Source organism: Pipistrellus kuhlii, unplaced genomic scaffold (genome assembly GCF_014108245.1).
Source record: "Pipistrellus kuhlii isolate mPipKuh1 unplaced genomic scaffold, mPipKuh1.p scaffold_m20_p_15, whole genome shotgun sequence".
Lineage (NCBI taxonomy): Eukaryota > Metazoa > Chordata > Mammalia > Chiroptera > Vespertilionidae > Pipistrellus > Pipistrellus kuhlii.
In genome coordinates, this window is record NW_023425460.1 from 5,885,977 (window position 1) to 5,912,192 (window position 26,216).

At 39.2% G+C, this 26,216-nt stretch overlaps 1 pseudogene; it reads right to left on the reverse strand.

The window, feature by feature from the left end:
• Positions 1 to 25,788, reverse strand: LOC118718999 (annotated as a pseudogene).
• Positions 25,789 to 26,216: the final 428 nt, after the last annotated feature.

Below are 26,216 nucleotides of genomic sequence, written 5' to 3' on the forward strand. Positions count from 1 at the left end.
GGTTTTCATTCAAAATTAGCTGTCCAAACTGATTTGGCCTTTACAGAATAAGGAAATTTAACTTTATGCCACGGGCTTCTTTTCTTTTGTGGTGGGCTTATTTTCTGTGGGCTTCTCAGCTGCTGGTTTCTTGGTAGCTTCAGCCTTTTTTCACCAAAGGCTTTTTCTGCCAACAGCTTTCTTCCCTTTCATCTCTCCCACAAGCTTCTTGCCTGGAACAGCCTCCTTATCTGATTTGACTTCTAGCATTCTGCTGCTTTGTTCATCCAGAGCTTCTGTTTCTCGGCTTGGTAAAGAATGGGGTTCCAGCTCATGGTCTTTGCATAAGGGTTTAGCTTTAACATGATGATCAGGTTTTTCAGTGGATTCCTCTTCAGGGCTCTGCAATGAATCTTCTTGCCTGGTGCTCAGAGGGCTCTCAGATGGCTAGGTTTTCCAAGGTTCTGTATTGAGCATCGTGTGCATGGGAAGGTTGTAGTTACTCTTGAGGGAGGCAGCTTGACTCCGGGTGTCAAACAGATCACCTAACTTGCAAGAAGCACTTTCAGTCCAAATGCAGACACAGCCCACATACCCCCCAGGAGCAAGTTTCAAGTTGTTCAGTTCGCTTACATTAAGCAGAGTGATTGCAGGGATGCCTCTGAAGGCTTGATGATACCTTTGTCCTCATCATTGAGGATGCAAGGTCCCCTGTGATGGATATGATGATGGGTTCTCATTTTGCCTTGCCAGGTCCATTCGATGACAGGCATGGACCTTTTGGATATCATTCCAGGCCTTAGATTTCTTTTTTAAAAATTGTTTAATGCTCACCTGAGGATATGTTTTTTATTGCCAAGAGAGAGAGAGAGCGAGAGAGAGAGCGAGAGAGAGAGAGCAAGAGAGAGAGAGAGAGAGAGAGAGAGAGAGAGAGAGAGAGAGAGAGAAATATTGATGTAAGAGAGAAACATAGATCAGTTGCCTCCCACACACTGGGAGCCTTAAACACAGCAGGTACAGTGACATTTTTGTCAGGTGATGTTCCCTTTCGGAGCACACTGGTATCAGTGGGTGAGCATACACCATGGCAGGGAGAAGAGAGGGCCATGCTCCCCTCAACCCAGTGGCTCCCATAGGAAAAAGGCCAATTATGGTCACTTTCATTACATTCTATTGGTTGAAACAGTCTCAAATTCAACTGGACTCAGGAGAAGGAACTTCCTCTTAATGAGAAGTGTATCAGAATATTTATAACCCTAACCACCAGACTAGGATAACAAGTATCCAAGGTTAGAAAGTAGATTTATATAAATATATAAATATAAGCTGTTTTAGTTGGGAACTTTATTATCAAAGCTAAAAGCGTTCTAATAAGAAAGTGTGTAGAGAGGAGCTGTGGAATTACCATCGCTCAGAGAGAGGAATGGAGAGCTTTCTAGGAAGTTCAGAAAGATGGCCTTAGTGCAGAGCACGCACCTCTGGATGTGATAGTGAGCTGAAAGGTAGAGTATCATGGATGCACATAATGAGTTCAACAAAAGTTGAGGTTTTGAAGAGAGCAATAAAGGGAAATAAGGTGAGAGGTGAATGGGCAAATCTAGCCTGGAGACAGATTTTGTTTGGTTCACACATCGTTTTAAAACTAACCATTTGGCTGCCTTTGGATGGAGACAGTTTGGTTCCTTGCTGCCCCTCTCCTGTTTGCGGTGTTCTGTCTTGCCTGTTTGTCTTGTTTATGCTTCCTGCCAGACCCTGGACACTTTTGAGATTGCAAGCTCTGGCTTATAGCAATATATGACAGGCTTTCACTTGCCTAAGGAAGAACTATAAAAACAGAGAGAAAAGAGATTATGAGAGAAGTATTTATGAATCAGAGATCAAAATTTTGATGACTTTAGATGAGAGCTAAGGACTATTAAAGTAAGACCTGGAAATATAGGAAGGTCTCTTAAAAATTGAATATCAGAACTCAGGATTCTTAAACTAAGAGACTAATATTACAAGTTAAAGAGTGTGACACTGGGAGTAGATAGCTCAGGAAAGGAGAAGTGTTATACAAGCAAATGTATCACACATATGTGAAAGATTTGCACATATAATCTGCATATATACACATATATAAACTTATAAACACACACTTTGAAGTAATTTTAAGAGGCTACTTGGGTCCCAGCTGGTTTGGCTCAGTGGATAGAGCATCAGCCTGTGGACTGAAGGGTCCCGGGTTTGATTCTGATCAGGGGCACATATCCAGGTTGTGGGCTCAGTCCCCAGTAGTGGTTGTGCAGGAGGCAGTCGATCAATGATTCTCTCTCATTGATGTTTCTCTTTCTCTCTTCCTCTCCATTTCTCTCTGAAATCAATAAAAAATATATTTTTAAAAGTTAGAGGCAAGGAAATTTGAGATTAAAAAAAAACAACAAAAAAACCCAGCTACTTGGTATTCAAATTTAAGACAATATCTTTACATAATCAAGATGTACATTTTTTTTTGTTTTTTCTAGACATATGATGAAAAGAATCATTAGGAAAAACTCAAATGCAATCAGCCAAGGAAATCCTCTTTATGCAAAACAACTTTTTTTTCTCTAGAAAAACCATGGCAATTGAATTATTAAAAGCAAACCTATGGTTTCCAGGGAGCCAAACACGGTGCAAAACTTTATCAATTGGGCAAATAATAGTGAGTAAGAATATAAAAGACCTAAAAAGTTTTGTTAAAGAATAACTTATGAATATATATTAAATTTTATATGCTGTTATGTGTTGAATTATGTTAGACAAAATAAATATATATTGAGATCCTAACCTCCCTACCTCAGAATGTATTATTAAAAAGATAAAGTTTTGCCAAAGGTGGCTTGGCTCAGTGGAAAGAGAGTCGGTCTGCGGACTGAGGGATCCCAGGTTCGATCCTGGTCAAGGTCACGCACCTTGGTTGTGGGCACATCCCTATGGGGGCAGTGCAAGAGGCAGCTGGTCGATGTTTCTCTCTCATCGATGTTTCTAGTTCTCTATCCCTCTCCCTTCCTCTCTGTAAAAAATCAATAAAATATATTTTAAAAAAATAAAAAATAAAAAGATAAAGTTTCCTCAACTTGCAAATGATATGATAATATACCTGGGAATCAATAACAAAAACAACGTAAAAAATAATAATTCAGGAAGGTTACAGGACATAAAATTAATATACTGAAAATAATGGCCCTTATACACACAAGCAATAACCATTTAGAAGACAATGGTAGAGAGACACCATTTACAATAGCAGCAAAGAAGATAAAATCATTAAGAGTAAGCTTAACAGGAAAATGCCAAAACCTGTATAAGAAAATGCCTCCAACTTTTGAAAGAGACAATGTAAACTTGAACAAATGGCAAGATATTCCCTGTTACTGGATTGAATAAATTTTATATAAATGTCAGCACTCCCTAAACTAATTTATAAGTTTAGCACTATCTCAATTAACATTACAGGTGTTTTATTTGAAACTAGATGAGTTTATCCTAAAGTTATTGTGGAAAATTAGACATGATGGAACAGTCAAGAAAAAAGAAAAACATGTAGGGGGGATGTGGAGGGGCAATCAGCCATATTACATTTTAAAATATATCCGAAAGTCTCCATAATTAGAAGAGCACCAGGCAGGCTCATGAATAGTCAAACAGGCTAGTGGGGCTAAAATAAAAGAATAAAACAACAGACCCCCAAACACATGAACATTTAGTATATTATAACAATGGTATCTCAAATAAACAGGGCTAAGGTGGATTTTTAATAAATGCTGCTTGGGCAACTGGGTAACCAATTTAAAGAAAGATCAAATTAGGTCTGCCTCTCACACCATACAAAAACACAACTCCCAAGCATTTATTTATATCGAAAACTTAGATCCAAAGAATTTCCATATTATGTTATCTTCTGTATAAGAAATGAGACAAAAATAGCAAAATATAGATGTTAAACACAGGGAGGTCAGCAAGATAGGTCAGAAACTTGTCTACAATATAAACAATAAAATAAGAATTCACTGGTCCATTTTATTATTAATAATAATTGAATAAATTATTTTCAAACTGGGGAAAAAGGGTTGCTATTCCTTCCAGTTGAAGTAATAAACAGAGGAATGGTAGAAATAGAAAATCACCATAGTAATGATCCTTTCAGGCGTGTTTCATCAATGAACATTAAAACGGGGTGGGAACAAATGTGGGATGAGAAATAGGATTATTATGTAGTCTCAGAGTAACTTAGGTTAGATTAGAACAAGTAGAGGTAACTAGCACATCACCTTTCCAAAGTGATCAAAGTTAACATGGCCAATTGTGGGATGAACTGGCCACTAAGAATTGGTAGAAAAGGGGAAAATTTCTGAATTATGCACTAATGAGAACGCAACATCATTTTTGTTATATTCTTGCCCAAAATGTATAACTCCAATTTAATCCTAAAGAACTATCCAACAAACCTATATTGAGGAACAATCTATAAAATAGCTGGCCAGGGTCCTTTAAATGTGCCACGTCATGAAAGACAGACTGAAGAACTGTTCTTGATTAATAGTTACTAAGGAGACATAATAATCAAATGTAATGTACAATACCAGATTGGACCCCTGACCAAATAATGGACATTAATGATCCAATTGATGGTGTAGAAAATAAAAATGTATCAATAGTAATTCCTTGATTAAATAATTATATTCTTCATATTTACACAATCTGGGTGAAGTTCATACAGAAATTCTCTGCACCATTTTTACAACACTTTTTTATAACTTTGAAATTATTTTGAAATGAGGGATTAAAGAAAAACAAGCCTAATAATCTAACTTCTCTATTGTGTATTTTGGCATATGCCTAAATGATGAGCACAATAACATTGTTTTCTTTTTCTTTGTATAATTATGAAAAAAAAAACCCCAGCCAAATCTAGTCACTGGTTCCTTCAATGTTCTCTTGATATGAAGCAGAGAAAAGTAATGAAAAGTTCCCTTTGTATACTCAGCTCTCCAAGCTGAATAGACCCTTCTCATCCTCCATCCAGGATACACTTTGGCTATTCCCTGATTTCCCCCACAACTTATTAATGAAGTGAACATCACTTTTAATTGGAGAATCTTCTTTTAATTGTAATCTCATTGATGTTCACAGCCGGAAGGCCCACCTTCCCTAAGCTCCTGAGACATCTGAGCTCTCGCTTGCCCTCCTGTAAGTGACCTGGACTGGCACTCTCCAGTCGTCATGGTCTGATCAATAGTGGTGCTGCCTATAAAGTTATGTCTTACAGGATGTCAATATTAACCTTTCAAGTGTGCGTCTTTTAAGATTTATTCCTCAATAGCACTACGAAATATATTTCATATGCTGCAGGAACTTATTTCTTACCATGAAAGGAAACTGACATTTTAAAGCTAACTACCCTCCACCAGGATACTGTATCTTCTGGAATGAGCTAGACATCTCGCCTAACTGGGCTGACAGGGGCTGCTCAGTACTTACCCACAGAAGGTCTAAGTCTCCCTGGCAACCACCTCAAGGGCAAATATTTTTAAACCCACTGCAGCATCTAAGACCATCTTGAGCACAGAATAAATGCTCAATAAACACTTCCAAAATGACTTCATCATGCACTTAAATGTGACCATTTTGTCATTAATTATTTAATTCTTAACTATCTAAGGGCTATACTTTAAAAACCAGTTTCTGCATAGCAGGTACTGACTGAAAGGTTTCTAAATTTTAAGTTATTTAGTTTAATCCTTAAACATATCTGAAAGATAGAGAATGTTCCCCCTTTAATAGATAAATAAAAATAGGCAACTTCCCTACAGTTTCTAGGCTAATACAAATGGGAGGCTTGATATTTGCAGCCTGACATAATACCCAAGTGATGCTCAGTCTCTATGCAAGCACCACCCATGGAGGATTGGAACTTAGAATTCAGGAGGCCTCGCATACTTCAGGTTCATCCTGTAGTTAGAAGCAACATGTACTCTTAATCTAACCATTTAAACAACTCAGCTTTCTAAGGACATCTTGTACCTGGGTAACAAGAAATAAAATTTGCAATGCTGCCTCAGGCACCAAAGTGCTAGTATTAGCTTCCCATTTCTAGAATAACAAATAGCCACAATCCCTAACATTTTAAGAATGGAAGCACAATTCTAAATTATTTTATATCTTTCTCCTAAAGCAAATGGTCATGCTTTAACTGTTCATTAATATATTCACCTATCCACCTCCTTTCAAACTCTATTTGATCTAATAGAACTCTAAAGCACAAAAAAGAAAAGCTCAACACTTCCAAAATTATTTATATTAATCTTTTCTACTGGCAGTAAAATAAAGTTAGATATAAAAAAATGAAAGATAGTAAATGAGTTTGGAAAAGACTACTCCTATCTTTAACATTTGAATTAGAGAAGAAACCACAAAGAAAATTATGGCACATTTAGAATCCTAGTAGAATATTGCATGTAAAAGCTTGTGAGGTGCAGCTAAAATATTACATTGATAATATATTTTATCAATATATTACATTTATAATATATTTTATCTACAGTAACAAATAGCCACAATCTCTAACATTTTAAGGATGAGAATACAATTCTAAATTATTTTATATCTTTCTCCTAAATCAAATGGTCATGTTTTAACTGCTCATTAACATATTCATCTACCCACCTGTCCTTAGAAGCAACATGTGCTCTTAATCTATTTCAATAACTCAGCTTTCTAAGGGCATCTTGTGCTTGGGTAACAACAAATAAATTTGCAGTTCTGTTCCAGGCACCAAATTGCCAGTATAAATAGAAATATATATTTCTATAGAAAATCTCTCTCTATCTATCTATTAATCTAGTAATCTAGTAATATATATATCTATTAATCTAGATTAATAGATATATATATCTATTAATCTAGATTAATAGATATATATATATACCTGCTTATTTGGTTTTGAAAACTATGCAAGCCTAGTTTGTTTTTAAGAAAACTTTATGCATTTTACCATATTGCCATTCAATATATTAAGTATCTAAATATTGCATTTAAGTATTAAATTTATAATATATACTGTAATATTTGTTAAATTAAATCAATACATATGTTAAGAAAATCATTATGTATATTACATTCTGTATATTATATTATGTATATTATGTATATTATGCATGATAGAACCACGCAAAGATAATTTCATATCAGAAAATCTCTTTATGTAGGTCATCAGGTTAAAATGGTAAAGAGAAGGGCAAATGGTCATGTTCCTAAACACAGAAAAGAGTTTTATAAAATGTAATGCTCATTGTAGATTTTAAATGTCAATGGATGGTGGGATGGTTGGATGGTTGCTTGCACCAATCCAAGGTCAACAGGAATCCCCAATTTTGGGCGCAAGGAAGAAGCAAAATTTACTCAGTGCAAAACAGCTCAATGTGACACAGCACAGCTGTGAAAACAGCATGCTGTGAGGCAGCCCTGCCTGGTGGCCCTGGTGCCAGGCCCTTCTCCAGCTAGACGGCTCTGCTCTCACCCGCTCTGGTCTGCTTCCTTCTGCTCTAGCAAGACATGCCTAGGGGTTCAGCTCCAGCAGGGGAAGCACGGTATTCAGTGAAAAGGGAAAGTGAGCTCCCAGAGCCACAGGGGAGATGATTTATAGAGACAAAAGTCCCCTCCTCTGGTCTCTGACTGGTCCTTCTCATGTTAATATGGACTTGAAATTATCACAGTTTGATTGGTCCAAAAGGCAGTGTTCTGATTGGTCAGAATGGAGCTTCTCTGTTTGGATGGTGAAGAAGCTGATGAGGACATATTTGCGCAGCTCCAATTGGATGGGGAAAGCCTCAGTCTTATTGGTTTGAATATGATTTCAGGAACTCCTGAACTCCTGTGTCAGGCATGGCAGGAACACAGTGCAGACAGGTAGTTCAGTGCAGAAGGCAGGTAATTCATTGCAGGCTTCTCCCCGAAGTATAGTGTGCATATGAAGGCCTTCTGTAGAAAAGGCTATTGGACTGTTTGACGTTTTTGTTTTATTTGTTTATTTCCTAATTTGAGCTTAGATAAGCCATCAGGAATCCTTCTGTTAGGTATCTTCTTTTTCAGGATCCACATAAAAAAGGGAAAGATTAAAATGCAAAATAAAGAAATCCTTTTGTCATTGGATTAAATATTTTAAAAATATATTTTATTTAATTTAATTTTTTTTTTTTTTTTTTTTTTTTTTTTTTTTTTTTTTTTACAGAGAGGAAGGGAGAGGGATAGAGAGTTAGAAACATCAGTGAGAGAGAAACATCGATCAGCTGCCTCCTGCATGTCTCCTATTGGGGATGTGCCCGCAACCCAAAACATGCCCTTGACCGGAATTGAACCTAGGACCTTTCAGTCTGCAGGCAATGCTCTATCTACTAAGGCTGACTAAGCCAAACTGGTTAGGGCTAAATATTCTCAAAAACTTACTGGAAGCAGCTTACTTAGTGGTGCAACTTTGAAAAATTTTAAAGTTAGAGGCAAATTTAGGATTCTTGCCATCACTGCTTCTATTTAACATTTTATTGGAGCTCCTAACCAATGTAATGGGAAATAAAAAGAAACAAAAATTATAAGTATTGAAAATAATGAGGCAAACTTTGTTGCAAGAATATTATTTTCTACATTAAAAAATGCAAGAGAATCTACAAAGTGTTAGAAATAAGAAGATTGTTCAACATAAAACATTTAGTAATACTGGTTTTTCTATATGCCACCAACAACCAATTCAAAACTATAATTTACAAAATATAATTCCCAACAGTAAGAACACTGTTAGAAGATCATGAATAAAAGAAATACATTTTATTAATGGATATGAACCATACCTAAGTCGATGGAGATACATATTATGTTTACTTGTGATGTTTCAATATTCTCAAAATTTTATTTTCTCTAAATTTGTGCATAAATTACACGCACTTTCAATAAAATGTGCAAGGAAAAACAACTATTAATGCCAGCACACAGATGGCAAATGAAATAACCAAGAATGCTTGCGGTAAACCTGCTTTCAAATGCCAAACCAACCAACAGACAGTGTCAGCAAATACTGCTCCGGATAGAGCACGACTTTCATGGCCTGTGAGGACATCCTCAAATATAAAGGAATGGAAGTGCAATAAGAAGTTCATGTTTTTCAGATTCTGTAACACCCACAATTGCACCCTTTCTCAGAGCCATTGGGTGAGTGCTGTATGCTGAGAGCCACTGACTTCTGTTAAATTTCTACTTTTTTTTTATATCAACGAATCAGGAAATAATAGCATGTTTTGTTTCCCTTCCTCCCTCAACGTGGAGTCTATTAGGGAGAATGCAAAATTGCAGCAGTGATCTTTGATGAAAATCAACAAGGTGGCTCTCAAATTCATATGAAAAAGTAAAAAATATAACAATAATGAAGCCAATTTTGAAAATAAAATGAGGGGGAACGTGCCTATTGAGTAACGTTTTATTAAAGTGATACTTTTTAGGAAATTACAGTATTCATGCATAGATTTTTAAATAATAACCAATAAGTCAGCATAATCCAATATTAGAGCCACAAATTATATAGGAACTTGGTGTGTGACCAGTGTGTGACTACTGATCAATAGGGCAAGATTTCAATACTAAGTAAATGAGGTTGAGATAACTGGTTAGTCAGATCAGTCAGATAGACACAAACAAAAATTTAGGTTTTTACCTCACACTTCATATTTTTTTTGAAAATCAAAGGTATAAAAATCAACGCTTTAATTTTTTTTTCAGTAAAAGTACAGAATAATATCTTTACAGGACTGTGGCAGGATCCCCTAAATAGGACACCAAAAGCACAAGTCATAAAGAAAAGGAGTTGATTACATGAAACTCCCCTGCTTGACCAAAGTCTCCATAAAAAAAAGTGAAGAGATAAGCCACAAACAGGAAGAAGATATTTGCCACATACATGACTGACACAGTGTTAGAATTCAGAACACACACAGGAATTTTACTCACCAATCAGTAAGAGCTCTAAGGTGACAATGGGCCATTTAAAAAGGAGGAAACAAGGTGACTAATAGCTGTGAAAAGATAGGCAACTTTATGAGTAATCAGGAAAATGACAAATTTTAAAAATTTAGATATTTTGTAATCATCAGACCTGAAAGTTTGACAAAATGAAATGTTGGCAAGAAGTAAAGGAATAAGTATTTCATGTACACTGTTAGTGGAAGCCAAAGTAGTTTAATGACTTTGAAAAATATTTTGGCAATTCCACTATAAGTCTATTCACCAGATAAACTCTTACACATGTGCACAGGGAGACATGTCTAAAAATAAGTATTGAAGCCTATTTTTAATAACAACAAATTGAAGATGTCCCAAAAGTCCATCAGCAAGTAAACAAGACTAAACTTGGTGCATCCTTCAATGGAACCCTATACAGCAGATGAAATGAATCAACTGCAGACAACTGTGATTATGGCTTAAAAGTGGGTTCTTAAAAGAAAGGTTACAGAAGTATCCATACAGTGGGGTGACATTATTATAAAATTTTAAAACACATAAAACAGTAGTATGAATTTTATGGATTCTTATATATGCATTAAATTCTCAGTAATATACATGGGACAGATATACAAAATTTCCTGACTATAATCCCAAAGTTCAGAAAGAGACAAAAATTTGGGTGAGGTATCAAAGGAGTTTCAATTGTACTGAAATGTTTTATGCCCTCAAGAAAGCTTTAAAGCAAAATCAGCAACCTGTTAAGATTGTTAAATATTGACAGTAGGTACATAAATGTTATTATACTACCTTTCTTCTTTTCTGTAGGTTTGAAATTTTTTAATAATAAAACATATGAAAAGCAAAGATGAATTGCAAAATTCTATTCTGATCCTCTTTTGTGTAAAGTTTTAAAAAGTGTCTCTGTGTGTGTATATGTATGTGTATGTGTTAGTTTGAAAGGGCTCCATAGTAAGTACTATAGATGGAGTCTCTTAAACTATAAACATTTCTTTTCACACAGCTCTAGAAGCTAGAGGTCCGAGCTCAATATATTAACTGAATTTGTTTCTTCTGAGGCCTCTCTCCTTGCTTTGTTGGTGGCCATCTTCTCCCTGTATTTTCATATATTTTTTCTCCATGTGTGTCTGTGTGCTAGGCTCCTCTTCCTAAGGAGTTGTATTGATTTAGAGTTCATCTTAATGACCTAATTTAACCTCATTACTTTTTTTTTCATTTCTTTATTGATTATTACATATGTGTCCTTATCCCCTCATTACCACCACCCCCCCCCCCGCCCCATCCTCCCCACTCATGCCCTCATCCCCCCATTGTCTGTGTCCATTGGTTAGGCCTATATGCATGCATATAAGTCCTTTGGTTGATCTCTCCCTCTTACCCCCACCCTCCCCTCCTTTCCCTCTGAGGTTTGATGGTCTGATCAATGTTTCTCTGTCTCTGGATCTGTTTATGTTCATCATTTTATGTTGTTCACTATATTGTATAAATGAGTGAGATCATGTGATATTTATTTTTCTCTGTCTGACTTATTTCACTTAGCATAATGCTCTCCAGTTCCATCCATGCTGTTGTAAATGGTAAGAACTCCTTCTTTTTTTACTGTATTCCATTGTGTAAATGTACCACAATTTGTAACCCACTCATCTACTGATGGGCACCTAGGCTGTTTCCAAATCTTATACAGTCACATTCCAAGGTACTGGGGATTAGGTCTTCAACCTACAATTTTGTGAGGAACACAATTCAGCCCATAACTGTGCGTGTGTGCACATGTGATATTTTCCAGCCTTTCATTTTCTCTCTCATATTCAGGGTCCCAGGCCTGATGTAATCATCAGCTCAAGCTTGTCTGTCTCTTCCTCCTAGGAAGCCAAGTTATATATACACATGGGCATCCCTTTTCAGCATCCCATGTCTATCTCCATCCCAAACCCCAAACACCTTCATCCCATAACTGAGTACCCCCTAGAACCTTCCTTTCTTTCTTTGAAACATTAACTTAAAATAATTCAGATTATCTCCACTCTTCCTGCGCCACTCCCCACTCCAAATCAACCATGCCACGTGCACAGTGTGGAGAACAATGGATCATACGTTGGTTTACTCTGTACTTTCTATCTTTGTGAGTCTCCCTGTAAGGTTTTTATTTCTTTTGTCTCAGTCTTTATGTTTGGAAAAAGCAAGCAAATAATCATTAGTGTGTAAGAAGTAGGAATATAAACTCTATAAACATGGACAAGTTCATTTTTCTAAAAAAGTCAAATTAAAAATGATCCCATCACAATACTACAAATATTGTAAATAAGAACATGTTTGTTTTGAATCTAGCTGAACAGTTTTCTATTCTACCTCAACGTGATTCAGCACCCTTATGCACTAGGAATGAAAACAAATTCATGTCATTGACCTGAAGTGGTACAGACTTATTTAGAGAATGAGCACATTGTTAGAGGTGATGACTGAGGACATCTACAAAAAGTGGTTTAAACATGAGTTCAGCCTGTGTTGCTTATGTCTAAACCCAAATGGATGAACAGAGGGGAACCCATTTTTGGCAAGACTTATTATTGTACAGATTTGGAGAAAACTCAGGTTAAATGGCGGTCCCTGACATTGAACCACTGTGAAGCAGATCAGCCCTGGAGGAAACAGGAGGTTTGGAAGAGAAGGGTGGATTTTAACTTGGAATTTTTAATCCCATTTATTAAAAATCCATATTATTAGCAAGTTTTCTGTGAGTATAGATAGGGTACAAGTCCCTAAACCTGATGTTTGGAGTACATTTAATGACCGAGAAAAGACTGAGATAAAATGTAATATGCATTCCTGCAACCACCTTCAGCTGTCTTCCAGGATTATTAAGTACCTAGCTCTGTAAACTCCTACTTGTTTCTTTAAAAATTGTTAAAAGCAGAAATGCCAGCATGTCAATAGCAGAGTAATATCCAAATCATATATTATTCCTTCCAAGAGGTTGGGGAAAAGGAAATGTGCATCCCCAATGAGGACAAGACTAATCGCGGAGCTAGTGCCAGGCCTATGGAGATTTCCCCTGGGAGCTCATCTTTTTATCACATGTCCCAGCCTCTCTCAGTCTCAGCATGCTCTCCGGAGCAGACCCCCTTCTCACCACTATTCCGGGGGAAGAGCTTCCTATAAAATCTACCCAATATAGGGCTGGCTTGGTTCAGAGGCTGTGGTAGTATCAGACACCAAGAAAACATATCCAGCGCTACAGAAGTCCTCCACCAATCTGAAGACAATCATTTTCCTCATCCTAACTTTCAGATCAACAATTGGTAATTCATGGTGATTACTTGAATTGGGGACTTATATGAAACAATACTGGTTGTCAACAGCCCAGGTGTCCTTCCCCTTCCATTGCTTTTGGTCTTCTTCATCTCCCTATGTGCATAGCTATGCCTGCTTTGAAGACATGAGCATGGTCACTTGCGCAAATACCTCTCTCTCCTTCCCCTCCCCCCACCCTCCACCCCCAAGATACACATTTAGAAGTTTGACGCTCTGATTTTGAAATCTTGCTTAGCTCAGGTAAGACACAAAACTCATAATCATGGAAAGCTGCCATATTTGGCATTGCTGCCTTTCTCCTCCACCTGGATTGTTCAGGAAGCATTAACCCTGACACCTCCCCATCATCTATAAAACAAAATATCCTCTCAGCTTTGTTCATTTTGACCTGGTCCTGCAAGTCTAGAGAAATGCATTACTTTGTCCATTCAAGATAGGCACAGTTGAATCCAATGATAGTAGACACCAAGCAGTGCCAGGATGCCAATGTTGTGACATCACAGCAGGGCATTGGTTGACCTGACCTGAGGTCATCAGAAACCATAATCTCCCTTTAGTGCCTGAGACCTCAGGGAGATAGGATAACCAAAGAATAGACCCCATTTAGAGCCCAATGTTTGCCACAGGATCAAAGAATCTTAGGGTTCTTCAAGTTCCTACCGGGTGGGTAGAACACCTACTAGCTCTAAAACTCTCCAGTTCTGATTCAGCCTTGTATGTCTTGTTAGAAAAATAAAAATAAGAATATAAATACATGTTCACTGAAGTGGTATTGAATTGACCCAGCTGGAGATTAAAATGTTCTTTGTATCCTTTCTTCTCCCCAGTTACATGGCACTCTCTCAACCCACACTCCTGAGAGAGCCAAGATGGATGACAAAGTGCTGTTAAGTATCTTGCTGACAATATATATTAATAGGAACAAAGAGATTGTCAGCAAAGACTTCTGTGAAGGTTGCAGGGACAGGCGAGGGCAATTGTTTTCTGAAGTACAGTTGTCACTCTGTGTTAATAACTGCAGCTGACCTTTTCCTGACAAACGTTCTTTGCTGGGTTCCACGTTGAGCAGCCAGAATGATTTAAAATTTAAGCCCTGACAACAGGGGACAGTCTACCTGAGTGAGCAAAGCACTGCACGTTGTTTGCTCCTGAGCCTTTGCCTGTCATGGAAACCCCGTGGAAGGTGAAAAAGAAGGATGAGGAATAATTCCAGGGTCGCTCCCTAGAGCACACTATGTTTGGTAACTAAAGAGATTCATGCTTAAAACTACAAGTCAAATACTTTTTAAAAAATCAACTAAAGCATCAGTTCTTTTATCTCAGGGATAAATGACTAAAAATGACTAATAAATATTTGTGAATTCCTTTCCACCAGTAGACTTAGACTAATCACTCACTATAGATTCCCCCCTCCATTAAAACTCATCTTCCCATTAAACCCCTTTTTAATTGATGTCTTGGTACAATTCTTGTTTCGTATTCCTCCTACTGGCTTTCCTACAGCTTCATTTGCACTGATACCCAGTATTCCTTGAGTTACTGGCACCAATCATGAGCTCTCTAGAGAGTTTTATGGTATATTATCCTCAGCTGTTGTTTAGCTAGGTAGGATCTTCTATTTGTTATGAATCCATCAAACTTGCTTTGTCTCTAGAAGTAAAAAAATAAAATAAAATAAATCAGTAACAAACTGTTGATTTACTATCAGTTGCAGGCACTGTATTAGGTCTTAGAGAAAAGCAGAGAAAGGTCAACTATAAGCTTGACTCTCACAACGCAGTTGGTCCAGAAGTGCCTAGGTGGCCAAAGTGGAAGTTGGTGAAAGAGGAGATCAAGGCTGAGGAGATAGTTTCCAAACTGAGGTCAGCAGGAAGTAGGATCCAAGATCAAGAGTTTCCTAATGCTGAAATCCTTTGAATTTATACATGCCCAGACTGAGGCCCAAGGCAATTTGCTATTGGCACGGACCAGCAGAGTCAAGGTGGCATAATACTAGTAAGAGCAAATAATAATGAGTTACAAATAATGAATTTCAGCACTTCTTAAGAGTCAGACCCTGTGCTAAGAGCTTTACATGAAGTAGATCATGTCTACCCTCACAGCAACCAAGTGGTTGGTCCTATTGTTTTTCTCCACATGCACCAATGCAGAAACAAAGAGATGAGGCAACCTTCTCAAGGTCACAGAGTTAGAGAGCCATGCTGAGAACTCAGGGCTCTGCTACCATAGTCTGTGGTCCTTTAGCCTGCTATTCTTATTCTAACTTCCTTCAAAGATGAAGAATAAATAAACTAAAATGAAATTAAAACTCCTTACCTGAATCCCTGATTCCCTTGCTCTTTATGAAATCTGACCCTTGTCTCCTTTGTTTCAGAGCTCCAAGTGTCATTAAAAGCATCAGTCCAACTGAAACTGGTTTGGCTCAGTGGATAGAGCATTGGCCTGTGGACTGAACGGTCCCAGGTTCGATTCTGGTCAAGGGCATGTACCTTGGTTGCGGGCACATCCCCGGAGGGGGTGTGCAGGAGGCAGCTGGTCGATATTTCTAGCTCTCTCCTCTCTGTAAAAAAAAAAAAAAAAAAAAAAAAAAAAAAAATCTATAAAATATATTAAAAACAAACAAAAAAAAATCAGTCCTACCTGGTCTCAGTGGCTCAGTTGGTTGACTGCCCTCCCACATACCAAGAGTTCATGGGTTCTATTCCTGGCCTGGGCACATATCCAGGTTGTAGACTTGATCCCCAGTAGGGGTCATGCAGGAAGCAGTCAAATGACTTCTCTCTCTCATTGATATTTCTACTATCTCTCTTCCTCTATTTTTCTAAATTCAATTTAAAAAACAAAAACAAAACACACAAAAAACACTTCAGTCCTTGATAAGATCTTTTACCAAAGGGCCTTGGTTAGCTCACTTAAAAAATAAGAGGGTCAGACCAGATAATCTCAGAGGTCCCTTCTGGTTTCTACAGTCTATGATTCTATAATTCCAAACAAATATTGCCATCCTCAAAGACTGTAAATTTCAACTCTGTTCACAAGCCCTAAAGAGGAAGGAAAGGAAAGAAGAATTGATTGCATGCTTGTGCAAATTTAAGTAATAGAGAATCTAGATGCTACCCTTGTGAATTCCTGGGTGATATGCATGACTTGGAAAAAGAAGAAAAGTATTTCATGCAATACCATAGGGCACCCTTAGCTCAGCCTTTCATCCTGAAATAAAAATACAAGTGAGTTTTTCAAGTTAGTTGGTTGATGTATCACCTTGTTCCCCTCATCATTCTCATATGATTCAACAAACATTAGAGAGAAATTTCTCTGCTTAAATTCCTTTCTGCAACAGAAGTAAATATCTTACTTTTATCAAATACATTTCTTAAAGATAAAATACAGTTCTACAATGCTGTTTCAGATAGATTTGCCATAATTCAGGTACCCTCGTTCAAATAATGGACTATGAACATAATCCATCTTGGCGAGTCAGGAAGTACAGAACTAGGTCTTATTAAGGTGCTCTGTTATGAGGCCCAGTCACTGATACAATGAATTGTTTTCAACTGGGCTGTGGCTGCCACCATAAGTCTTCGGCTTGAATGAAAAGGCAATTAAGAAAGGAAGTTGGAACAAGAAACTCAAACTAAATACTCTTCTTTTTCCAATGCTAACATAATTAAAATGGTGTTTAACTGCCAGTTGGCTAAAACTAAATAAAAATGTGCAATTAGGACACCAGTGAGACCAACTATACCTCAGCAAACCTTTCTTACTAGTGCTACTTGATTCATACCTTTCTTTCTTCCAGAATTGTAGCTAAGTGGTACTAAACCCTGCATGTGAACAATGGAAAGGTTGCATATTTCAGTTCTCCATTTACAACCCTTTGCTTTAAAGTTGGTTGGACCCAAAGGACATAAAACACTTTTGCCACATTGTACAGGGCTGTTAACCTGAGAGTGTTCAAAACCTATAGCCCATGTGTTGCATACTTTCTATGAAACCATGGTAAAAAAAAAAAAAAAAAAAAAAAAAAAAAAAAAAAAAGGCTTGCCCTGACTGGTTTGGCTCAGAGGATAGAGTATTGGCCTGCAGACTGAAGGGTCCCAGGTTCGATTCCTGTCAAGGGGATGTACCTCAGTTGTAGGCACATCCCCAGTAGGGGGTGTGCAGGAGACATCTGATTGATGTTTTTCTCTCATCAATGTTTCTAACTCTCTCCCTCTCCCTTCCTCTCTGTGAAAAATCAATAAAATATATTAAAACAACAACAAAACAACAACAACACCTCTTAATCTTCCAAAAGACAAAAAAATTGCACTCCATCAAGGACTGTTGCTGTGTAACAAAGTACAACCAAGTGTAGTGGCTGAAAACAATGCAGAATTATTATCTCACAGATGTTTGGGTCAGGAATCTGTATATGGCTTATCTGGGTCATTGACTGGACTGCAATAAGATTTCACTGGAATAGAATCTGCTTCCTTATTCCTTCAGTGGCTGTCCTCAGTCTTTAGTGCCTTGACAACTGTTGGACTGAGGGCCTCAGGATCTTGCTGGTGGTTGATTGTAGGCCTCATGGCTTCCCCAATCTGGCAGCTTATTTTATCCAGGCAAGCCAGCCAGGGAGTCTGCTAGCAAGATGAAGTCACAATCTTTTGTAATTTTAATCATAGAATTTTCATCACATCACCTTATCATATCCCATAGATTAAAGATAAGTCACTAAACCAATCCATTCTCACTCACAGGGAGATTTCACAAGGGTGTAAATATGAGGTGCTGGGGATCCTTGGGGGCATTTTAGAAGTCATGTACCACAGGACAATGAGGTTCCAAGACGTGACCAATTCCAATATGATAATTAGAAACCAAGATTTAATTAAGTAGCCTTCTTCCAATATTTACAGCAAAATTATCATTCTATAATAGGAAGAATATGATCATTAGTTATAGGTATCCTCCTCACTACTTCTGCTACCTATGTACGTGGGTTCTTCATACTTATTACTTAAAAACAGAATCTTTCCTGTAAATAGTTAAAAATCACACTGTTATATTATTTTTCTCATAATTTACACTAATAACTCTGATAGCTTCATTGATAAATAAATTATGTTGCTATTAGTGTGACCTAAGTGTATAAAAATGTTCTGAATTTACCAATAAATCCCTGTGGCAACTTGGGCAAGTCTCTTTGCCACTTTGGGCCTAAATTTCCTTACATGAGAAATAAGAAGTTTCATTAGATGGGGACTGAGCTCCCTATTCTTTGTCATAACATGGTTTTATTTTGGGGTCATCAAAAGAAGTACTAATCAACAGCTCACTGGATTTCTTATAATCAATACTAGTGGCCACGAAATTTATGCATGGGGGGGGGGGGGACGTTCCCTTAGCCCAGCCTGCACCCTCTCTAATTGGGGACACCTTGGGGATGTCTGACTGCTGGTTTAGGCCTGATCCCTGTGGGGGACATGCCTCTCACAATCTGAAACCACTAACTCCTAACTGCTCACCTGCCTGCCTGCCTGCCTAATTGCCCCAACTGCCCTCCCCTGCAGGCCTGATCGCCCCTAACTGCTTCTGCCTTGGCCCCCACTACCATGGCTTTGTCTGGAAGGAAATTGGACATCCAGAAGATGGCCAGTAGACCTGGTCTATTAACATATTGCCCTTTTATTAGTATAGATAGACTATATAGGATAGGATTGCTTAAATGGCAGGAGGTGAGGGGAGGGGAGAGCCTTTTTCAGCAGAAAGAGATGCTCTTGACAAACAAAAATACATAATCCATATATCTATATTGATAGCCAGCCATATACACTATACTGCCAAACCATTAAAAAATTGAACCATTTTTTTTTGCACCTTACACCAAACAGCTGTTGCTCTTAAAACCCCTCTTCAGCACTCCACCTTAGGTTCTGCCTTCATAGTTCAACCAGATTAGGTTCTGATTGGTCTGTTTCTATGCCAGTCAGCATGAAAAGTTCCACCTCCTTAGCAGCCTTTGCCTCCTCACCTTTCACTCAGATTTGGTTCTGATTAGTTGGTTTCTGTGCCAATCAGCATCTCTAGCTTATCAGCAGGCCTGACTAGAGAGGCAGGGCTTATTAGCAGTTGCCCCAGGCTGCTGGCCAGCAGGTTGAACTGCTAACTTCTTGGAGAGAGAGAGCCTCCCCAGCAGCCCCATCTTTCTCTTTTTCTGAGAAGTCAGCAGTTCTGCTCACTTGCCAGTCCCCTGCCCATTTGAGCCTGCTGTATAGACAGCCTGGTGTTTAGTCATCCCTTCAGTCATTTTGGATGTTACAGACCCAGGCTCTTTGTATATATATATTGGAATGTAAGCCTCATAAGGGCAGCCTGCCCTTTCACACCAGATGCTCACAATTAGATTGCCAGCCAGGCTTAGGGACCACACCTGTGCACAAATTTTGTGCACCAGGCCTCTAGTGTTTCATATAGAGGTTAGATTTTAACATCAGTTGAATAGGGAAAGCTGTAACATAAAAATGACCTTATGATGAATATCATGGGGGACTTTGTAACCTGCACTGAACTTTGACATTTTAGACCATTTTTCTATATAATTCTAATAGGGTTTTGTATTTTTCCTTTCTGAAGTTTCTTTGGTTGAGTACCATAAAAATCCTTTGCATTTAGTATGTCATTAAACATATCACCACAGGCCCCAGGAACTGAAAAAAACTAAGCACAAGCAGGTTCATTTGTCACATTTGTGTTCCCTCCAAGATATACACTTGCATCTAATGCTTCCTTTTTTGGAAAGAATCAAGAACCATTGGACACAGTATGACTGCAGTTTAGAAATTATTACTATGTAGGGATCTATAATGCAGTGTCATTTTTAGTAGCAAACTGCAGTTATTAAAATGTAAAATAGAGAAAAGTCAAATAATTTATATGTATGTAATTAAATACTCTGAGGCCTTTACAACGCTAAGAAAATGTTACACACCCATTTTACCAGTGGGGAAGCTAAAATTAGCTTCCTTATTCTGTGTTAAAGTGTTATACAATCTCTGCATTGGAAAGTAGACCTCTGGTCAATCCAACTCCAATTTACTGTGAGAGTCTTCTCCATACTGTTCCTTGGGGTCCTCTGACATGCTTGCATCCTCTAATGTATGGGGGGGTAGGTGGAAGAAAGGCCCCTCAAACGTGTCTACTAATACATGAAACCTGTAAATAGGTCATTTTACATGGCAAAAAGCAATTAAGTCTGCAGATGGGATTGACGTTGCTAATCAGCTGGCCTTAAAATACAGAGATTATCTTGGGTATCTGGGTGGGTCCAATGCAATCATAAGGGTCCCTAAAAGTGAAAGAGGGGAGCAGAAGAGAAACAGAGTTGTGGCTGGAAAAATGGATGTGATGTTGCTGGCTTTGAAGATGGAGGGAAGGGGCCATGAACCAAGGAATGAAGTCAGCCTGGAGAAGTTGGAAAAGGTGAGGAGACACTTCTCCTCAGAGTCTCGGGGGACTGTTGTCCTACTGACACTGTGGTTATAGCCCGGTGGGACCCATTTCCAACCTCTGCCCTTCAGAAGCTGGTGATCAGTTTGTATTGTTTAAGCCCCTGAGTTTGTGGCCACTGGTCAGAGAACCAAAGCAAACTAACACAAGTGGGTAGCTAGCCACTTCTCAAAACCGCACCCACATCCCACATGTTTCAAGGCAGCATGGAGGAGTGAACTAAATTTTTATTGACTTAGTTAAACCTGAAAGGTAGATTTTGAAATACACTTCTGTTGTCTCGCCTCAAATCTTTGCACAAAAACACATTCTGACTTATTTAAATTATGTTTTATCACACATCTGGGTACATTGTCTTACAATTACATGCTGCTTTTGGCTACCTCAGTTTGGGTTACCTCTCACTTGCAGTGGCACACAGTGCATTGAATTTCTCTGCTTCCTTAAATTTCTTAGACATAGATATGATGGTTAATTAAACCACCTTCAATAAGTGAGTAGACTAATCACTGATGTGTTTGAGGACCTACTCAAATGCTTACGCATAGCCTATAGCCTGGGCTCCTCAGTAGCATGTAATGAAGAGTGTTTTCCTCTTACACAGTTTGCCAGCCTTAGATTGTTAGAAAGCAAATAAGGGAGCCATCAACTTATATGGTTGCATATTAATCATTGGGTTTCAGAGTTGGTCATAGTTATGTTATTTATGACAATTTTATGCACCAAATGCAATATTCAATAGCAGATAGACAGTTTCCATATATTTAGGGGCTTATAACTGAAGAAAGGGGGGTTTGGTTTCTCTATGTGCCCTTTGTTCACTTGCATGAGCCCTCAGATGCATTTCTAATTAAGTTGGGACATCATCCCAAGATGTGACTGTTGTTAAAGGAGCACAAATTAAACGGCAAGAACCGAAGGCGACCCGGAGTTTTCTGAGAGCAATCTTAGAGCTTGGAGAATTCATAAACCAAGTAAACCTTCTGACATAACTATAAAATGTGGTATAAACCCTAGAAAAAAATGGCCATCTTGAAAGGGTAACAGCACTTTTATGAGAATTCCAACTGCACCATGGCAACATCAACCCGTCAAAGCAAATGAAGGGCAGTAAAAGTAAAATTAAACATGATGAAGGGGACACCAGCTTGCTAACAGCTTTCCGAGCAGTAAAGCTTTCAAATGTTATCTCTTCATTGGTCTGTTCAATCACACATGCCTGCTACCAAGCTCCATCATATTATGTATCTTTCTCATCACTGCAGCCTGCCACGGGATGATGGACTTGTCTTTATATTCACAAAGGAGGGACAGAGAGAGCTCCCTTCCCCCAGAGCGGCCCTCGCCTGTGTGCCCTCATCCCTCTTCTGTGTTTCTTCTCTCCCACCGTCCTGTCCTTGTCCTCGCTTGCCCTTGTTTGGTGTCCAACATGAGTCTCTCTGGCGGTAACAAAGGCTGCCGTACAGCTCTGAGCTCTGGGGACTAAATATAGATCAACCCCCCATCCTACCCTCTGTCATCCGAAAGACAGACTCCAACGAGCATCTGACTTTGTCCTCTCTCTTTGCTTCCAAAAATCATCATCCTTCTTTCAGTGTACTCTTTTTCCTCTGAACAAATCCCTCTTCGCTACCCCTTCTCCAGCCTCCTGCAGAAAAAATCGTGAAGGCATTTTCATGTGTTTTAATGAACAGGCTGGCTAATCCTCTGGTCTGAATACCTCTACCCTGTTCGCAGGGACCCAGAAATTTATTCTCTGACCTACTGGGCCACCAGGGAGTCAGGACAAATTCTGGCCTTTTCAGTGCTTTAAACCCCATCCCAACTCTATTTCCCCTTTCCAGACAAGGAAGGTTCGCATTCATTGTGCACGCAGCATTTGCACATGCCAAATTCTTCAGCCCACACACCAGTGAGTTATTCAACTGTATGGGAAAGGGAGAGCAAAACAAATGACCAATCAGCCAACCTAGGCTTCCCATACCCCACACAGTGACCGGGAGATTCAGGGAAAAAGAAAAAAGCCCGGATTCCATGCTGCGGTGCTTACAAACAGCCAATAGGGGGTAGAAAGGGAAAGGGGAAAGCAACAAAAGAAAAGGCCAAGTTGCTCAGCCAAGTGTCTCATAAAATTGCCATGTTTTAGCCTGAGTTTATTGTCTGTTAGTGTTAGGAACTGAATTGCTTTCTCTACTGTAGGCGAGTATGTAAACGCATGTCCTTTTTCTATGGTCAACATTGAAGTGTGTTCCCAGTTAAATCAGCCCCTTTGATTCATTCATCCATTCAACACATGCTTACTGAGCCCTAGCGGCTTGCAGGGGAGGACGGAGAAAGCATTTGAGGTCTGAGAAAGGGCAGCCAGAGCTTAGGAATGGGTGCTTCAGGGGGGACGTCCCCAAGTGCTCTGATGGCTCCCACCATCACTCTCTCTCTGCACATTTCTCTCCACACTTGCCTCCTATGAGTCCAGCTTCAGGTGATGGGCCGTCCTAGCTCTAGCTTTCATCCAGGACCCCGGATGTCTGCCTTTGTCATTTCCATCTCTTTTTTCATTCTTATGGGGTTACCATGTGCTTCCTACTTCCTGTCTAAAATTTCTGCTTCAAGCACAGACATTTATTGAAGGGGTGGGAGGGGGGGGATTAAAAGTACTAATGAGATCATGGTTCCAAAAAGAAGGCATAAATATGCTCATGAATTTCATCATGTTGTATGATTGTGTACATGCACAAACACACATATGCATTTATGCATGCTTAGGAGTATGTGCACACACACGTGTACTTACTACTCTAAGAAGAGGAAGATAAGGCCTAGAAATGTTAGCTAACCCAGCAATATAGGGACCTGAGACCTTAATTTCCTGAAAGAATCCTCAGGAAGTACTCATCAGCCTGAAACAGACTTACTTGTGTCTTGCACTTCCACTGCTCACTGTGATAAGCGACGGCCCTTGCCCAGAACAGGAATCTCCGGCAAGAATGGAGGCAGACAGGAGCCAAAAGCAGAGAGTAGTATTTGGAGCCTAACCCAAATATTACTGTAACTGAGACTATCCGGGGCCCAGAGGAGGGGAAGTTGGCTTGGAGTCACAATACACATTTGCATGACGCCGGCATACACCCTGCATTCATTCTCATCTTTTTACCTTGCTCACAAGCCTCACCACAACCATCTGTGGGCTACAGTTATTCAAATCATTTTGCAGGGAGGGTAAAGTGGAGGCCTAGAGAGTTTGAGTAATTTGCCCCTTGCCACAGAGCAAGTAAGCGGCCAGCTGGGACTTGAACCCAGGCAAAGCTAAATTTAGCAGCTGGGCACTTAATGCCTACATCAGTATTGGTAGTTTCAATACACCTACTGCCTCCTTAAATCCTGTTCCCCCTCAGTTGCCAAGTCCTCATCAATCCACCTTTCCTCCTAACCATGTTACCTTGTAGCCATTACCTTGTGGAGTTCCATTACCATAAGTGTCTCCCCGGCGACTTTAAGCAGGCTCTCCCATCTGTGCCTCCACACACCCCACTGAAGGCGATGGGCCACAGGCATTCAGCTGCTTTCCCGTGCAGTCCAAATCGACTCCTCCCCACTGCTCTAACTACTCCTGGAGTTCTGCCTTCTGATGCAGGGCTTACAAGGGAGTCATCATGACACAATTACCCTCAGCCAGGCGGCACTGACAATGCAATCATCTGTCAGCAAATGAGCGGAGCTGTGCCTGCGTGAGGCTGTCTGGACCACATTCTGCAAAATCAGGTTGTTACCCCCGTGCCTTCGAAGCAAACACAAACAGTGGGGCTCTCCGTGACCCAGAAGGGGGGCGCTTCTCTCCAGCTCTCCTGCCCACAGATGGAGATTCAGGTGGAAGCCACCAAGGCAGCGGGAAAATATCTCAAGACAAAACGCCTTTATCCCTTCTCATTGCCTAAAAGGAGTTGAAGGTGTTTTGTACAAGTCTCTTGAAAACCAGTTTTAATATTCCCTGCACATCTTTTCACCCAGAGATGTGTTCCTGGTGCTACCTGGCAGGTTTGTATTCCGGATGGTCAAAATCTAACCATCAGATCTAGCCAATGGGGAGGGAATTCAGGGTGGACACAAAGCCCCTGAGCAGGTAAGTTTGACCCTTTATCTCGTCACTCTTCCCCTCATTCCACACTTAACACTGTATTATGGAAAATCTCCAACATTCAGAAAAGTTGAAAGGATTTTACAATGAACCACCTTCCCACCTCCACTTAAGTTTTATTATACTTGCTTTATGCCGTATCTATCCATCTATCTTTTCATTCAGTTATTGATACATCTTAATTTTAAGTGCATTTTAAAGTAAATTGCAGACCTTTATACACTTCACCTCCAATACTTTGGCACACATAACATTAATTAAATTTAGTATTTATTTATAACCCTCTCTTACCTTTTAGCTTTGGTGGAAAGTTTGCATACAATTCAATGTAAAAACATTAACTGGACCCTTCATTACTATTGTTGTTGTTAATCCTCACCCGAGGGTATTTTTTTTCCATTGATTTTCTGAGACTGAAAGGGAGGGGAAGGAGAGAGAAAGAGAGAGAGAGAGAGAGAGAATAAATTTTGATGTGTGTATACACCTGTATAATCCAAACCCCTATCAAGTTATACAACATGACCATCACTCCAGAAAGTTCTCTCACACCACATTCCAGGCAATCCTGCACACTACCCCTTCCCCCTTCCCCAGAGGCAAACACGATTATGACTCTTTCCCCCACTATAGATCAGTTCTGTTTGCTCTAGAGAAGGTCATACACATGAAATCATAGAGAAGGTCCTCATTCCTGGAAGGTTTCTTCTCTCGGCATATTTTTTTGAGATTCGCCCATGTTCATTATTAGTGAGTCATTTTTTTATTGCTGAGTAGTACTCCTGATGTATGGATGTACCTCACTTTGTTTATCCACTTACCTGCTGATGAACTTCCAGCTGTTTCCACATTGTGGCTATTTTAAGTAAAGCTCCATGAATATCTGTGTATAAGTTTTTGCGTGGATAAATGTTTTCATTTTTCTCTGGTAAACATATAGGAGTGGAATTGCTGGTGAGAAGGAAGGTATATGTTTAGTGTTGTTTTTTGTTTTGTTTTTTTTTAAGAAATTGCAAATCCTTTTTCCCAAGTATTCATCTCATTTTACACACTTTTAAGCATTGGAAAGTTCCGTTTGCTCCATGGTCCATGTCATCACCCACATTAGGTGTTGCCAGTCGTGTAATAGGAGTGATTCTGTGATGGTGTAGCCACCTTGCTGAGGTGTTGATTTACATTTCCAAGATGAGCAATAACGCTGAACACTTTTCCATGTGCCTTGATCATCCATCTATTTTTAGTCCTTTGTGAAATGTCCATTCAAACCCTTTGCCAATTT